This window comes from Silene latifolia, chromosome Y (assembly GCF_048544455.1).
Source record: "Silene latifolia isolate original U9 population chromosome Y, ASM4854445v1, whole genome shotgun sequence".
Lineage (NCBI taxonomy): Eukaryota > Viridiplantae > Streptophyta > Magnoliopsida > Caryophyllales > Caryophyllaceae > Silene > Silene latifolia.
Genome location: NC_133538.1, coordinates 463,251,689 through 463,268,195, shown reverse-complemented (window position 1 = coordinate 463,268,195; position 16,507 = coordinate 463,251,689). Strand labels below are relative to the sequence as shown.

Below are 16,507 nucleotides of genomic sequence, written 5' to 3'. Positions count from 1 at the left end.
TGTTGAAAGAGTTCTGTTAACATGTTTCTCAATCAATTGCGCTCATTATATAATTGCAGCCTTTTGCAGTGTACACTGGTCAAAATGCATACAACTAAGTGAAAATTGCTGACATTATGAGAATGCATGGCTGGTTGATGAGTAGTATTTTGGTCACATTTTACCCCTCATTTATACTTTATTTCGACTCGATTTTGCGTGCTTAAATGATTAAAAAGCTCATTTATTAACTAATTTATAATAATTAGGTGTCTTAGTTATATTTTATAATTAGTCGGTTTTTTATAATATTAGTATTACTATTATTATTATTATTATTATTATTATTATTATTATTATTATTATTATTATTATTATTATTCTAATTTAATGTGTAGGTGAAACGGGAAAGCAAGACGGAGTTTGAGACGATATTAAAGAATGGCAAGTACAAAGTCAATCTTTGACTTTATCAAAGTCAACTCGTCATCATCACCATGTTCATCCTCCAACCCCAATCAATCACTGCCAACACTGGCCTGCTGCTCCATCTTCAACAAAGAGCAACATCAAGCAAAGACCCGACATTATCAACCAATTCATCCACCTCCACCTTCATCATCACCCTACCATCGCCCCGTAACCATCATTCAATGCCACCATTAAACCCCATTTCATTCAACCATCACAGATTAATCACCATATTCACCTGCTCCTCAACTCCGTTCCAAAACCCGAGTTGAGTTCACCATTATCGTGCCCTGCCACCATCATTTTGCATCTTCTCTGCTCCTCCATTCACGCAACACCACCACCAACACCATTCGCCACCTGCAATGTCAAAAACCAAAGAACAACATCGACAACAACAACCAAAGAATTCTCCCAAATTTCGATCAATTCAACCCGCATTCATCACCATCACCACCGTGGTGAACCCAAAGAGCCACCCATCTCCGTCCCGCATTCAATCGACCACCAAGCTCAATATCGACGACCGTTCAAACCCGAGTTCGGCCATCAATATTCAATGACCCCATAAGCCATCGAGATCATCTCCATTGGGCCATTCATGAGTATGGAATCCGCAGCAATTTGGTTGCCTTTAATTGATTGATGATTGAAGAAATGAGAAGGGAAAAGACGGTATCCCCTTGCTGCATTTCACAACAGTTGTGATTTTTGATGAAAGAAGACGTGAAATGACAAAGCTGCCCTTGGAATCACTCTTTCTGTTGAGTTTAAGTGAGGGGCAGTTTTGTATTTTTACGTTTTGTGTTGGGAGAGATATAAAACGCAAGAAATCAGAAAACAAAAGGAACCCTTACTTTTAGCCGCAGCAATAGAAGAGGAGAAATAAAAAAAAAACAGTAGACAGTAGGAGTAGTTCATAGCAATAGAAAACCATCTTATTTTCCTCTCAATTTTTCTTCCCTTACATTAAATTAGTCAATTAATTTGTGCTCAAAATTAATCATTTTGTTATTCTCATTGAAGATCTACTTCCACTTGCCCATTTAATTTAAGCTTGGTATATTTCTCTTATTCCCTCTCTTTTATTATGTTCTTGTTTTTATTTATTATCTTCATAGATCTAGTTTTTAATTTAATTAAAGTTTTAATCTTTGTTGGTTTAATTCATGTTTAATGTTAGTAAGTAGTTTAGTTAGTATAATTTAATCATGTTAGAGTAGAATAATTAGTTAGGGGGAAGGGATTAGTGTATTAATTGGGATTAGTATAATTTAATCATGTTAGAGTAGAATAATTAGAATAATCATGTTAAAGTCCAAGATTGACATGACACGACACAAGATTCAACCAAGAGAGGCCCATGACTAAGGGGGCCTAGACTACCGACTTCGTAGCGGTTTTCACTCATCACTCATTGAAGAACGGGTGTTTTCATGTGACAAAAATTACCCAAAAACACTCACCTACTACGACTCGTGAGACATGCCCGCAATCTAATGTGGAATCCTTTCCTATGTGACCATATAGAGATGCAAAAAGGGAAATGCACATAATAAGAAACAAAGGGTTGTATAGGGGCTAGGGAGAAGGTCAAAACGGGATTGGTGCAAGCACCGTTATGGATCATTTGGAGTTTAAAATCAAGTAGTTGTCAAAATTCCGCTTAACCCTACCTTATTACAACAAATGAGTAAACATAAATTCTTGAAATTAGTTGCCCAAAATCAAACCAACTTTCAAAATCCGACTCACTTGGAAAAACATCATATGCCCTTTATTTTGTAACGCCTTTTTCTACCCCTTTAATGATGTATAAGGGGTGTTGCTTTGACTTTTTCACTTCTATAATATTATATATATGTCAACTATTTTTGTTCTTTTCAAATTTTTCTCCTTTTATTTTTTCTTTTCTTTTTCAAAAACCTCTACCGTAAAGTTTTAGGTAAGGAGCAAATATCAATAGTGAGTTTATGCGTGCGATACTTTGAATTCCGTAAACTCTTTCTACTAGGGTTTAGGGTTTATCGCAAAAATCAAAGAATGAGGGTAAAAGTAATTTCTCGTTCTACTGACGAATTCACTAAAGAACGAAGTCAAGACCTCAGGTTATTTTCACTCTTTTTCTGCTCAATTTTATGTTCAAACTAGATGTTAATTCATTCTGATTTTTAATTTAATTGTCGTGTTCATGGAATCATAATTTAGAGGGTTTTTTTGTTAAACACCACCTTTAATATAGGACACTTTGTGAAACACCACCTTCAAAAAAAATCTGGTTTTTTACCATCTTTAAAAAAAGAAAATTGTTAAACAGTACCAAATGGCCGGTGTTTGACTAAAATTAAAATATTTCCGGCATTGACTTCATATTCGACTACCTCCTCACTCTTTCACTTTCCTTCCTCAGCATTATCACCCTCCAGCCCTCCTTCCTCGAGACTCCTTCACCCTCATTCCTTTGTTTTCACCTTTTTCTCTTTTCTTATGAGTTTGTGTTGGTATCTAATGTTTCCTTTTCCCCTAATTATCTTCACCAATTTATTATGCCAATACAATAAAATTTAGATTATTCATCTTATCTTTTAATTCACTATTCCACTTCTAGGTTTAATCTATCAAAAGCTAAAGAAGCAAGAGTGAACCGGGTTGTACCTCTTCAATATCTGCTATACCTGCAAGGCTTACATGTCCTCATCATAAGGTGGAGGATGAGGAATGTTGGGCAGCAATAATCTCTGCTTTTTACTACTTCGAGAGTACTGTATTCGCAACCGCCATTATACACTTTTTATTGCGTCAAATAGATAGGAGAAAGGAGCAAAGATAGTGTAGATGAAATGGAGGGAAAAGAAAGGCAAAGAAATGGAGGGAAAATTTGGAGAGAAATGAAAAGAATAAAACAAGTTAGTGCCGGAGTTTTTTATTCTTACCCAGATTTCGGCCATTTGGTACTGTTAAACAATTATTATTTTTTAAAGGTGGCAAAAAACCAAAAAAATTATTAAAGGTGGTGTTTTACGAAACACAATTTTATAAGGTGTTGTTTGACAAAAAAAACCCTAATTTAGAGGGTGTTTCGCAATTTGGATCCCAGTCTTCGCCCTTAGAGCATCCGCAAAGGTGGGAAGTTAACCTCCCCATATGCCCTCCCTCTCTCAAATCGGGAACCCCATTATTGCACACCCCCTCCCAACAAATGGGGCTCCTCTATTTGTAGGGAAGATTCCCAAAGAAAAAGTAAGATATTTTGAGTTGCTTTTGGGGAGGCTCCCAAATTTTTGGGTGTTAATATTATTGTGGAACCCCATTATTAAATAGATTTAGATATAAATTGGGGAGGGTAAATGGAAAAGTTAGTGAAAAATGAGGTGAATGAATAAAAGAAGGAATGAGAAAATATGGGGAGCCTCACTTTGCGGATGCTCAAGGCAATTCAGTATACTCGTGCTCTTAATGCTACTAAATTGGAAAAGGTATCTTACTTTATCAACTTGATTGCCACGCTTTTTAATCCGTTTCGTATGTTTGATGGGTGGTGTTGTTTAGTCGTAATGCGAATTGTTCCGGGTGTAATTCCAGAGCAGTTATTTGTTACCACCCGTGCTTGTAGAATGACGTCTTTGGTTGAATCCTCCTCGCGGTCTCCTGAAACGATGAACAAACTGAGGGCTCGGCTTTGGACCGAGCGAACTCACTTCGACGCTCAAGTCAGTAAACTTAAAGAGAAGTTGTTGTTACTTGGCGAAATATGTATTGTAGAGAGATAAGGAAGATATTACCAGATGAATAGTGATTCTTAGGTTAAATTGTGGATCCTCTCCTCAATGAGGGTTGAGGAGTATTTATAGACTTTCACCTTTTGTCACGTAGTGGCCAAGTGGCTAGCAGGTGGAAAGACTGATCTACCCTCGGCCGAGGGACCCATGGCAGGCCGGCGGGCCCTGTTGACTCGCCGCCGAGGGGTCTTGGATATGAGTACGCGGATATGTGCCCCGGCTGGCTAGTTGTCCTAGCCGAGGCACAAGAGACAGGCCGACAGGCTGCGTCGGTTAGGCTGTCTAAGTCGTTGACTTGCTGTGGATATCTTTGACCTTGCTCAATGTGTTGACTCGGTCAGCGGGTGCAGAATATGCCCCATCACGAATATCAGGGTTTTTGACAGATATTTGCCAGGTCGTTTGTTGGAGCAATGGAAGGACATTGTGAGGCTATTTCGTGTATGGCTAAGAACCCACATCACTTGAAAGGAATTTTTTCGGGTTCTATGGACGGAGGTACCTTGTTTTTCTTTTTGGTTGCAATGGCTCACTAGGTGTCACGTTTAAGTGATAATCTTTGCTTATATGTATCATGTTGGCTGCTTTTTATCTGATGATTTGGTCTCTTTGTCTCTCTTTTTTTGTGAAGAAATCCGGCTTTGGGATCTATCTTCCAGGTATGTTAACCCTAGTTTATGTCATCATACTAATACAGGCACACATTAGTGGAGTCTTTGTCCGTAGAGTTTAGAGTCGCTTATCATTTTTGTACTTTATATGCTTTGGTGATTTTGGATAGTAGTTCAGTTTTGTTCTCACTAGATGTACTGAAATTCTGTTTTGGACAGCACGTTATCTCAGTTATCCTTTACTTATTTTTGATTGATAGCACGATATGGTAAAATGCTAGAGTGCCCGAGTGTACCTTCAGGAGTTCAGAACATAGAAGTAGGATGCTCATTTATGATCCAGTTGGTCTGCTTACAATTACGAGTCGTACCCCTCTTTCTTGTGTAATCAAAGCCTCAAGCTTAAATGTATGTCATTAGCTATCTCAAGGGCAAGGTGTCATATTACTTGCCTTTTATCTAGCTCTACGTATCCAAATTCTATGATTTATATGCTTTTAAAAAAAACTTATGATCTTAGGTAAACAATGATCTTTTGAATCATGCTCATAGAGTCATAGGAGCGATTGACCTGAAATTATATACTTCCGCTGTTCCACATGGTAGTATACATGTCTTTTTGGCACAAAGTTTTTTGTAGAAACCATATGTACCAATTCAACCTCAACATTCATCCTCCAGCCCACTTCTTCCCCAACCAAAGCAGCAACCCACTCCCATGTGTCCCATCTGCTTTCCCTTCCCCGATCCAGCCCATCAAAGTCACATGATCAACCACCTCAATTGTGGTACAGAAAGCTCAACCCTCCTCAACCATGACCACTGATGAGCTCCTATTTCTACATTGTTTTGCCATCATTTGGAGCTCATTTAGTAACGTTTGGTGACGGTTTGTGACGATTTTCACGTTATTTAACCAATTTCAAATGCCTTATCATTTAGCACAATTTCTAGTGAAGAATGAAGAGCCAAGAGCCAAGAGAAGCGTCCAAGGAAGGGTGAAGAACAAGCATTGAAGGAATACCATGAGAAAGCCTTCCAAGGATCAAGCAAAGCACGAAAGAAAAGCGCATTCCAGGCCAGAACTTGCACGGTGCGAGTTTCCAGACCCCAAAACTCGCACGGTGCGAGTTTTCTGGGTTTGTTCTGTTTTGCGTTATGGTTGATGTCTTACCTTTTGGATTGTTGGACATTGCATTTCAGCAAATTTGGAGGGGGTAGGGTGTATATGACATATCCTGTGAAATTTCAGCTTGTATGAGATACTGATTTTAGCCTATTCCATGGGCTTAATTAAGCTGCTACAAAAGATAATAGAGAATTGTATACAAGATCCTCTTGTTTCTTTTGATGTTCATTTCATATGTTGCTGGTTTAGTGACTTGCTCAATTCTTGTGCTTTATATGTTTCAACATTTACGCGGACTGTTTCTCGTTTCCTTGGTCACCAAGGTCCAGTAAAGGGCATAACAGTATCAACCGATGGGCGCATTCTTGTATCATGTGGACTTGATTCCACGTAAGTTGTAATGTACTTTGAATAAGGGCTCTTTGTTATTGCCTAGTTCATTTACTTAATTGCTTCTTTTCTGCTTTGGCATGTGTATTTTTACTTCAGAGCGAGATTGTGGAATACCCCAGCTCTTTCTATAATGGAATCAGACGAGTCTTCTGCTAACTCATCGGAGGTTTGATATCCGTTGCCATGCATTTTAATGTTTTGTGTTGAAAGAGTTATGTTAACATGTTTCTCAATCAATTGCGCTCATTATATAATTGCAGCCTTTTGCAGTGTACACTGGTCAAAATGCATACAACTAAGTGAAAATTGCTGACATTATGAGAATGCATGGCTGGTTGATGAGTAGTATTTTGGTCACATTTTACCCCTCATTTATACTTTATTTCGACTCGATTTTGCGTGCTTAAATGATTAAAAAGCTCATTTATTAACTAATTTATAATAATTAGGTGTCTTAGTTATATTTTATAATTAGTCGGTTTTTTATAATATTAGTATTACTATTATTATTATTATTATTATTATTATTATTATTATTATTATTATTATTATTATTCTAATTTAATGTGTAGGTGAAACGGGAAAGCAAGACGGAGTTTGAGACGATATTAAAGAATGGCAAGTACAAAGTCAATATTTGACTTTATCAAAGTCAACTCGTCATCATCACCATGTTCATCCTCCAACCCCAATCAATCACTGCCAACACTGGCCTGCTGCTCCATCTTCAACAAAGAGCAACATCAAGCAGCAGCCCGACATTATCAACCAATTCATCCACCTCCACCTTCATCATCACCCTACCATCGTCCCAGAACCATCATTCAATGCCACCATTAAACCCCATTTCATTCAACCATCACAGATTAATCACCATATTCACCTGCTCCTCAACTCCGTTCCAAAACCCGAGTTGAGTTCACCATTATCGTGCCCTGCCACCATCATTTTGCATCTTCTCTGCTCCTCCATTCACGCAACACCACCACCAACACCATTCGCCACCTGCAATGTCAAAACCCAGCAACAACATCGACAACAACAACCAGCAATTCTCCCAAATTTCGATCAATTCAACCTGCATTCATCACCATCAGTCACCGTGGCTGAACCCAGTAGCCACCCATCTCCGTCCTGCATTCAATCGACCAGCTGAAGCTCAATATCGACGACCGTTCGAAACCCGAGTTCAGGCCATCAATATTCAACAGCCCATAAGCCATCGAGATCATCTCCATTGGGCCATTCATGAGTATGGAATCCGCAGCAATTTGGTTGCCTTTAATTGATTGATGATTGAAGAAATGAGAAGGGAAAAGACGGTATCCCCTTGCTGCATTTCACAACAGTTGTGATTTTTGATGAAAGAAGACGTGAAATGACAAAGCTGCCCTTGGAATCACTCTTTCTGTTGAGTTTAAGTGAGGGGCAGTTTTGTATTTTTACGTTTTGTGTTGGGAGAGATATAAAACGCAAGAAATCAGAAAACAAAAGGAACCCTTACTTTTAGCCGCAGCAATAGAATAGGAGAAATAAAAAAAAACAATAGACAGTAGGAGTAGTTCATAGCAATAGAAAACCATCTTATTTTCCTCTCAATTTTTCTTCCCTTACATTAAATTAGTCAATTAATTTGTGCTCAAAATTAATCATTTTGTTATTCTCATTGAAGATCTACTTCCACTTGCCCATTTAATTTAAGCTTGGTATATTTCTCTTATTCCCTCTCTTTTATTATGTTCTTGTTTTTATTTATTGTCTTCATAGATCTAGTCTTTAATTTAATTAAAGTTTTAATCTTTGTTGGTTTAATTCATGTTTAATGTTAGTAAGTAGTTTAGTTAGTATAATTTAATCATGTTAGAGTAGAATAATTAGTTAGGGGGAAGGGATTAGTGTATTAATTGGGATTAGTATAATTTAATCATGTTAGAGTAGAATAATTAGAATAATCATGTTAAAGTCCAAGATTGACATGACACGACACAAGATTCAACCAAGAGAGGCCCATGACTAACGGGGCCTAGACTACCGACTTCCTCGCGGTTTTCACTCATCACTCATTGAAGAACGGGTGTTTTCATGTGACAAAAATTACCCAAAAACACTCACCTACTACGACTCGTGAGACATGCCCGCAATCTAATGTGGAATCCTTTCCTATGTGACCATATAGAGATGCAAAAAGGGAAATGCACATAATAAGAAACAAAGGGTTGTATAGGGGCTAGGGAGAAGGTCAAAACGGGATTGGTGCAAGCACCGTTATGGATCATTTGGAGTTTAAAATCAAGTAGTTGTCAAAATTCCGCTTAACCCTACCTTATTACAACAAATGAGTAAACATAAATTCTTGAAATTAGTTGCCCAAAATCAAACCAACTTTCAAAATCCGACTCACTTGGAAAAACATCATATGCCCTTTATTTTGTAACGCCTTTTTCTACCCCTTTAATGATGTATAAGGGGTGTTGCTTTGACTTTTTCACTTCTATAATATTATATATATGTCAACTATTTTTGTTCTTTTCAAATTTTTCTCCTTTTATTTTTTCTTTTCTTTTTCAAAAACCTCTTATTCCAACAACAAACCAAATTAAGAACCATTATTTCAACTCAAATGGCTTGTGCACGAAACCACCAAATTAGGACTAAGTCCCCTTCTTCATACTACCACAAACACCTAGACAACTTTCTTGATCAAGGTTGGTTGTTTTTGGGATGTAGTGAGTATAGTAGGTATGCCAAAAAGGGAAGGCTAAGGCTCAAAGGGGTTACAAAAAAAAATGGTCCTAATTTAAAGGGTCAAAACAAAGGCTCATTTGGCAATGTGAGGCTAAAAATATGTGTATGAAATGAGTTTGTTTCAAATTATGTACACAAAAGTAAGCAACTTATGGTCTAAGGAATGAACGCCACACTTGTGCGTAGTGATGTGACATGCCACGCAAGGACGCCTACTCACAAACCTAATGAGGCCGGGTATGAATACACCGACCTAAGGAGGCTCTAAACCTCACCATGTGTGTAGCTATGTCAGAACCTAGGCCTAGTCTACGGTCCTCTTGGTCTCACAAGGCGGTCAACACTTTTCTTTCAAGCCTCATTTCCCGTATATAATGAGGATGTCACAAGGTGCAAGCCAATGGGAGGGGAAAGATACGGCCAAGACAATATCATCATTGAGGGTATCATGCTCCCTTCCTAGACCACATTTTGTTTTAAAATATGTACAAACTTGATGCAAACTGTAAATAAAGCAACAAACACATATTCACAAGATACGAAATGCATTTCTAAGTAGTAGTGACATAAATAAACATGCAACAATTGTCTAAACCTAGCAGCACGTAAGCAACACACACCAAGTTCCAAAATGGAACATCCTCATCAACATAGCCCATCCTCCTCCATATATCCAACAATATAAAGGAAAAGAATAGGAAAGGAGAAAGAGATAGGAAAGATTAAACCGAGCGGTCTTCTAGTCTCCTAATGCCTCAAATGTCCCGTATGTGCCTGCTCCACTTGTTAGACAAACATATATATACAATGCATTATTTTTTTGAAATTTTTGAAATTTTCTCAAATTTACAAGTATATATACAAATATAAACAAAAATACACAAAGTAGATATTTTCCTCCCCACACTTAAAATTTACATCGTCCTCGATGGAAAGAGATGTGGGGAAGAAATAGGAAAAATAAAAGACATGTTTTTGTATTTTTAAATAATAAAATTTCCTCCCCACACTTATTTATTTACATAATTTCCAATGGAAATAAATGTGTAGAGGCAATTCGGAAATTAAATACATGTTTTTCGTTTTTTAAATTTTTTTTTTCAAAAAAAAGAACATGTTTTTGGGTTTTAGAAGAATTTTTCGAAAAGAAAAAGAATGCAAAAAAAGCTTGGGTTACCTCCCAAGAAGCGCAGTTTTAAGGAAACCGCCAAACTAAGCTTGGTCCCAAAACTAACCGGGATCCCACAACCTATGGGCAAGGCCACTTAACTCCTTGCCCAAGTCAATGAAGCTCACATCTAGCTTCCTCCAATCATCAAGGTTGTGATCATTCTCCTCGACATTTTCAAACTCAATTTCATAAAATATTTCCTCCTTCATTGGAGGAGAATGATCAAAACCAACAAGCAAAGGACAATCAACAACATAGGAGACCCGATTAGTCTCCTTGTCCCTCACTTCTCCCATCCACTCATCCATTTCAAACACAAGTTTTTCAAAAATGGGAGGGGAGACATCACAATCATCAAAGATATCAAGGAGGGGGGTTTTAAACGACTTACCCATGCAAGCTTTATCAAGTAAATGAGCATTATACTCCACATCAAAAGTCATAACCTCAAGCAAAGGGGCATAAGAAATGAGGTCAAGGTCATCGGTGGGTATAAGGGACTCATCCTCACCGCAAAAAGGTACCTCAAATCTCTCAAAAACGGGTTCACCAAGTAGGTGCACCTCACAATCCCCTTCACAATTGGTGCTCATACTCTCCTCATCATCAAACATAACCTCCAATATGGGTGTAAAAGAAATGAGGTATGTGTCATGGGTGGCTACAAGGAGTTCATCCTCACCACAAGAGGAATCCTCAAATCTCTCAAAAAGGGGCTCATCAACGTCAAGAGAAATGTCCCCTCCCTCATCAAGGCTATCCAAGGTATCCACAATCTCATGGTCACAAATCTCAATTCTAGTAACATCCTCTCTCATAATCAACTCCCTCTTCACCACCTCATGGTCCACATCAAAAGAAACACCCTCAAATTCACATAAACCAAGGTACTCAAATTTCTCACTAAGAAAACTACTTGGTTCATTCAACCTCACATCACCATCATCAAATTTCACGCTCTCTAAATCACAAACGTAGTTTGGTGAATCATCAATTGGAAAGTGGGGTGTGGATTGGAATGAGGGATGTGTAAGTTCTCTTGAAAAGGTGCGAGGTGGTTCACAAAAAGAGTCAAAGACATGCACATCATTAACATCATTCATTATATAATCATCAATGGGGATTTGGGGAACATAAGAGGTGCATACATCATAATTTTCTCCAAAATCACCACATGGTTCACAAATTGATGAAAAAGATTGCATATTACAAGTATTCATCGGGAGAGGGGAATAGGCATATGAAGTGCAAACTTGAGAAGTATGTCCTACTCCTCCACATGTCGCACAAGTGGAATAAAAATCATTTACACCATGCATATTCATAGGAAGTGGGGGAAAAGTGATAAGGAGGGGCATCATGGTTAACCATTCTTGACTTGGAGTTTCTAGCCAAGTAAGTAAGAAGCCCCCACCTCTCACCATAAGTCATGCAAGTAAACGTCCCATTACAATGTTGCTCAATGCCATCCCTCACTTCATCAATAACGCCATTATAGATCATGTGGCAAAACTCCCACTCTTGAACATCCAAATTAAACATGTAGACATGTTGCTCAAGTCTTTACCAAAAAACATGAAATGGTTCATACAGAAATTGTGGATAATCAAATATCATTTTTTTTGTGTTTTTCAAATTTGTTTTTTTTTTTCAAAAGCAATAAAAGTGACTAAGCTTAAAACTCAACAAAGACTTATATATAACAAAGCACCATCCCCGGCAACGGCGCCATTTTGATAGTAGGGTAAAGTCGTCACACCCTTATCAAAAACAAATTTATAAAGCTCGATACCTAACTAGTAAGGTTTGGTAAGTCGAGGTCGAACCATAAGGATGGTGGGGTTAGGCTAGAAGTCTATTATTTGGTTTTAGTTTAGTCGGATGCAAAACATATGAATGATTAATACGCTAACAAACTAGGCTAAAACAATAGGTAAACACACACATAAAGACGGAAACAAGAGAGGAAAAAGCTAGGGTCTTCGGGTTTGTCTAGGTAGGGAGAGGGAGATGCAAAAGTCTACGAGAATTGGGTCACGATTTCGGTCAAGGAATCGAAGTTAGTTTCCAAGTCACCTTAAGCTCACCATAAAACTTTCATATTATGTCAAACTCATCACATATATGCTATCAAACATTGTTATTCACTCTCATGTAAAGAAATGTTAAGCAAAATTCAAAGAAAGGTAAGAACTTTCATTCACCCATTTCATCGAACACCTTCAACGCAAGTATGTAAAGACTCGATTTTTAACCCATATTCAAATGTAAACAACTCATTATCATCCCTCATGTTACCCAAACTCCCCCTTTAACCCTAGACTAATTCTACTCAAACATAGTTAACACAAATAATACACATACATCAATACTAACCATGTCAAACATGGTTAGCAACAAGATTAAACAAACAATATAAGATGAAATTAAAAACATGTAAACAATTGAAATATAGTGACATTAAGATAAGAAATATACCAACTTAAATTAAAGGAGCAAACTTGGATTGAAAATGGAGGATGAATGTCTTCTTATCTTCCAAAATTACAACCCAATACTAATTGTAGACTAATAAAAGGAGAGAAATTTGGATACTAAGAACAAAAAAAATGTAATACCCGTAATTTAATAAAGAATAATTAGCATTTTATATTATAAGCTATTATGAGTCGGGATTAATAATTGAGACGGGTTATTAATGACAAGGCTTAAACTCGGCCTGGGCCGAGTGGCAAGAGGAGCCCAGATGACCCAACATATATATACTTAAAAGTTATAACATAAAAACCTTGTATCACATAAACAAACAAACAAAAAAAAAAAAACAAACAAAAAAAGAAAAGGGACGGAATCAGAGAGACGAGCAGCGACGACCATAGACGAAGGAAATTGGGGGTTCTTTAATCGGATTTGTGAGGCGATTACTAGCTTATTTTTCATCCTAAATCGTAAGTAACTCACCCTAACACCTTTAATTCAATTATTAGCTTAGTTAGTATTGTGTTTATGTCGATTTTGTAACCCTAGAAATCGAATTGGGGGTTTTTCTTTATGATTGTTAAGACGGATTTTAATTGTTTAAATAGACCATGGTTTGGGGTTTGGTTAGTTTAGATTGTATTAGGATGAATTGTATTGGATAATTATACCATCTTATGCCATATTATACCGTCTTATAGCTAGTTTGAGACCGTCTTATACATGGGCGTGGGGGTGATAAGGAAACCGTTTATGACTGTTTTGTGGATGTTATCGATGCTGTTTTGAGACGGTATGGTGGTCGTGTATGGTGGCAGTGGATGTGACTGAGTGTGGGTTATTATGGGACCGTGTATATGCTGTTATGGGGCTGTTTTGGCAGCCTTATAAGGACCGTTTAGGGACTGTTTTGTGACCGTTCTATGGCTATTTTCGGCTGCCTAGGCTGACCCTGTGACCGTGGGTGTTGGATATAAGTTTCTGACGTATTTACTTAGTTAATTATGTATTGTAATTTATTTAGCTAGTTAGTAATTGTTATTTATTTTATTTAGGTAACGGCTTTGTCGAGGAGGCTTTTTAGCATTATTCATTGAGCTCGGAAATTGCTAAAGGTAGGCTAGCTACTCAACGCTTATTTGCGGGGCTCATTATGTGCTTGTGTGGTTGCATTTCTGTTTGTAGCACGTTGGGTGTGTATTCCTGGTTGTTATAGTGTTGTAGGAGGGCTGATTGCTTATTATTGTTGTCATGTTAGCTTGATTATTTATTGGTTTGGCAGCATGTATATTGTATCTTATCATTCACCTCGCTTGGCTTGTCATTAATTAATTAAAGGAACTTGGCATTGAGGTTGGTTTATATTTTGTGAGTTCACATCATTATATCACCGTAATGGCATGCGTGCCGAGATGAGATGAGTTGGATAGGCCGACACGGGGATGTTGAAGGGCCGTGGACCTTGGTTTGGATAGGACAGCAGGCATGGTGTAAGGAGTTAGCCCTGGACCTGGCGTGGCTAGTCCACATGGTGTGGTTGAGCTTGGGCCGAGAGCCTCGGCAACAGACTACTTGTGGCATATTATTGAGACCGTGACATTGTGACTTCGTATTCATTTCATTGTATTTTTTTTTATATTATTCGCATGTCCTTTTATTTTATTATGGTTCTTAGATTGTTGACTGTTGTGTTCATTGTTGTCTTTAAATTGTCTATTTCCGTCATGGAAATAGATTTATAAGCAGGTATAGCTGATGATTGTTGCTTGGCTGGGACGTGTGAGCTGGGACTCGAGTCATCACTTTTATTTATCGTTAGTAGTTGGACTTTACTTATTGGTTATCGCTTAAATTTGTCAGTTGTAATTAAATTTATTTAGTACTTCATTTATTGGTGGCTTTTAGCCGTGGGATTTGTAAGTCCAATGCGGACAAGTATTTTTTTTTACCATTCGCTAAATTTACATTTAAAGTACCTAGTAACGTTGTTTCTCATACTATTTACTTCAGGTAACTGAGATGGTAACACCGTCTCTTATCTTAGAGGCCTAGCATAAGGCTCTTGGATAAGCGGGGTGTTACAAAGTGGTATCAGAGCGACGGTCCTAGGGCATAAAACAAATGAATTAAATGAACCTAGGACGTGTCTAAATAAAATGAACACCGGGTAGAAACTATTAGGAGCCCCCCCTTAGCTCGAGTTGGGGAGACGTCTTTGATTCGGGTTATGGCCCTTCTAGTTTTGAACCGGGCACCTCGGTGAGAATAAGTGAGAGTGGGTAGTTAGAGTGGATGCTTTTATGTATTATTTTGTTTGCTTGTGTAATTAACGAAAGTTGCAGGTACCGTATGATAAAATTTGGCCTTAATGGCAAAAGGGTAAGTCCCCGTGGAGGGTGTAGAACCGTAAGGTTCAGGAAAAAATTAATTTAAAGTGCCCAATGCCAAGTTTCCATAGAATATGCCAAATAAAAGGAGGAAATCATACTGCATTTGCATTATAACATGTGTGGTGATTAATGTTTTCTTAATTAACATGTTATTGTGTAAGAGAACGTGTGAATTCATCGGTGCACTATATTGTGAATATAACATGCGGAATGTGTGCCCCTAAGCCAAGTACTAAGTTTAGTGTATGATAAAGTGAATGTTAGAGTGGATAGAAGTAATTGAGGAATGAAATTTGTGCTCTTAAGAGGGCTGATTTCTAGATTATTTACCTCAGATTAGGGTGAAATAAACCCAACCTGAGTAGTTTATTGTTGATGCAGGGATTTATTCTTCTCATTTATATTTATTCCCCAATTAATAGTAGTATATACATAATATATTAGCTCCAATACGTAAATGCTTATTCCTTATCTCATAATCTTATTTATTCTTAATAGAATTTCATAATGCCTCCAAAGAAATCTGTCCCTACTACAATGTCCCAAGAAGAGATAGACCGACTGATCGCTACAAATGAAGCCTTGACTGCCGCGTTGAAGGCTAAGAGTTCAACCCAAGATCCTGCAAAAATGAGTGCCACTATTGCAAGGCACAATCCAACAAAGTATGATGGCATGGGTGAACCATCGTTACTAGGAGACTGGTGTAGCGAGTTTGACAACATATTCGAGTTATTGAGTTGTCCGGCAGAGATGCAAGTCGATCAAGCTGCGTTCTACTTGAAAGGAAAAGCTAGACTATGGTGGACTCGCAGTAAGGAGGCCATAAGAGAATCTGCTGCTAATAATAATAGTCCGTATGTGAAGTGGAAAGGATTTAAGAAGATTTTGCGGGCTACATTTGTTCCCGAACATATCAGGAGCAAGATGAGGGCAGAGTTCGATTCTTTCAAAATGACAGATGACATGACAGTAGAGACTTATCATAATCGGTTTATGGAACTGTCAGAGTATGTAGTAGACTTGAATTTCAATGAAGAGATGCTGGCGATGAGGTTCGAGAAGGGTTTGACTGTGAGCATAAAGAAGAGGCTAGTAGCTGGTGAGCCAACCACTCTGGAAGAGGTTTACCAGCGAGCTGGTCATGCGGAGAGGATAGCGGATATGATAAAGGAGGAGAAGAAAGTAAAGGGGGAGAAAAGAAAGGCTGAGACGGTTAGTGAAGGAGCAGGTGGGAGTAAGAAGAGAACCAGCTCCGGCCTACTTCTCGATGGGGCGGGCAGGGCAAAAGCTATGGAAGTAATAATGGTGGGAGCTACGGCCGTGGGGTGAGTGGAGGCCGCGGCCAAGGCTCCATCCAG

At 38.1% G+C, this 16,507-nt stretch overlaps 1 pseudogene; it reads left to right on the top strand.

The window, feature by feature from the left end:
- Positions 1-2,493: 2,493 nt before the first annotated feature.
- Positions 2,494-16,507, top strand: part of LOC141627154 (uncharacterized) — a 30,836-nt pseudogene continuing 16,822 nt past the window's right edge.